Below are 2,601 nucleotides of genomic sequence, written 5' to 3'. Positions count from 1 at the left end.
GTTTTTTGGGGGGCCTATCATGTCTTTGTGCAACAGTCATGAACAAATAATACATTCATGTTAGGCAATGCTCACTATTGGCCACCTTACACACCCATGTAACAAGTGGCTGTGTAATTGTGGATGTAGTCATGTTACTGCACTTCAGATACAGCATGCTAACTGCTTGTCTGGCACACATTATTACGGTTGACTGACCACAAGAAGCATGTTGATCATGGCTCACGTTACTACACCACATCCAGTTCCACTGACCACAAAAGTACACATTGCAGTTATTGCGTAGCACCATCATGTGTTTTGTGTGTGTGTGTGTGTGTGTGTGTGTGTGTGTGTGTGTGTAAATATATGCAAATATATGCACCCACAGCTTATAACACTTGCACAACATTGTTCTGTCCTTGTACACATTGTGTCCCAGGGTGGAGACAATCACTGAACTACACACAAGCATCAAGTACATGTATACTGTTATTAACAAGGGCTGTCTACACTTGCACTGCATGTTCCTGTGCAACACATAATCTGCATGCTGACACATGTGCAGTGATGTTTTTCCTTGTGATACTGTCACCCACCCTCAAACAGTATTGTCTTTGTGTTGGATTGCAAGTGTGTCTGTGTTTGTATCTGCTGTACTGAGGAGTGTGCCTGTGTGCTAACATCGTGTACACATTTGTAAACTGTGTTTCCTATATTCCTCTCACAGGTTCTGATGTTGCTCTGGTTGAGTGCAGCAGGGAACCTGAAGCCACTGCTGGGGATAGTGATAATGATGATACATGTGTAATGGCACAGGGAGGTGTGACAAGGTCTGTGGTTGGTCAGCCAATCTACACTACACAGCAGTCAACCCCGTCAGTGCGCACAGTCATCCTGCCGATGCATCCATTGTCACCAATGTCCTTAGCTGAAGGACAGCATACAGTGGGCATTGACCAGGGTAGTGTTGGTATCATTGGCACATGCATCCCCTCACAGCAGCCATGGCCAGATTCCTGACATGGTACCACACAGGCAGATGTCCATGGGTTCTTGTGGGAGCATCCGTGGTTGTACTGCCCCTGTCAGACGTGCCCACAGAGGTCTTTCAACCTCCGCTATGTTCTGGGCTGTAATGCAGGCACAGGCACGTATGGAACGGTACACCAGACAGGGTCTGAGGGAGTTTTAGAGCACATTGCACCGCTATGAATGACACTATGCGTGACGTTGCGGCTGCCATCCGTAATATCAGCGAGGTCATTGATAGATGTTGGGGGGACACATTAGATCTCTTCCACAACTACATGTCCAGGAGCCAGGACAGTGCAGGACTGTTGAGGCGTCGACGTGGACGTATGCCAGCAACATCAGCTGGCAGTCATCGCGGACGACAACAAATATGCAGCCGCTCCCATAGTGCCAGTACCAGCCCCAGCAATGCTGGGTCTGTGCTGTCATTAGACCATCCTAGAAGACCACGTGTACGTGGCTCTGGACAGTCCCAGCAGGGACACATGTCCAGTCAACAATCCACTGCCTCTGATGACAGTACCCAGTCTGGCTTAATACCTCATACTGTCCGTAGCACCCCTGCCAGGCACAGGTACTATGTCCGTGGCCAGAGACTGTGATCTGTATGACCTGTCAAGTAGTCTGTGGCTGTCCACAAACACCCGTATATGGCAGCCACATGGTGGAACTGTGTGCATGCATACACACACACATAATGCTAACACCTAGGGCTAACACATACACGCACACATCACATCAACATTGCCCCATGTTGTACTGTTGTCCCTCACTAACACACACACACATACATGTCGATTGGATGCGTCAATGGCAGACTGTGGCAAACCAAGTACACACCCTGTGCATATGATGAAACTGTGCCACCTCCTGCTATCTGTAACATTGATGCAGGAACAGGATAGCATGGTGCTGATTCACAGGGTGACTACATAGCACTGTAGTAATATTATCATGTTGTTAACAGTACAGTGTAATGATATCATTGTGGGTATATCCAAGCATGCGTGATGAATTAACACTATGATTGTCATTGTAGTTTTGTATACACCAGTGTTAATTCCCAAAGTGTACTGTCTGCACATGTGCCACATGGCTGTTGTGTGTACCTGTGCCTGCATGTGTTGGGGTGTGGACAGTACATGTGTGATGTTTGCAGCACAGAGTTGCAGGTGTACATTTGTGAACATGGTTAGCATGGAACATGACATGGTTTGACAGTATGCTGTGGGTGATATGGTTTCCAAATATCAATGGTCTGCATTCTGGTAGTATACACAGCCTACATAGCCTGACATTCAGTGGTCATTACATGGTGTCTCCTCAACTGATACACAGATGTAGGAACCCAGTGTCAGTGATATCCCTGCAGTACTATACACTATACCAGTAGCCATTCTTACTGAGCCCCACACATCCCTGGGAACAATACTCTTTGGCATATAGCAGTCTCACGTACATGCCAACACACTATGGATATGTCCATCCACGACCACAAATGCATACAGTGGCCTACAATGCATTCTACACATGACCCACCTAACCACCACAAGGGTATCATACAGACAGATACCTGTTGCCCAAGCC

The sequence above is a fragment of the Protopterus annectens genome, chromosome 2.part0, assembly GCF_019279795.1.
Source record: "Protopterus annectens isolate FY-2018-M chromosome 2.part0, PAN1.0, whole genome shotgun sequence".
Lineage (NCBI taxonomy): Eukaryota > Metazoa > Chordata > Ceratodontiformes > Protopteridae > Protopterus > Protopterus annectens.
The sequence above is the reverse complement of the archived record's forward strand: the minus strand, read 5'-3'. Positions refer to the sequence as shown.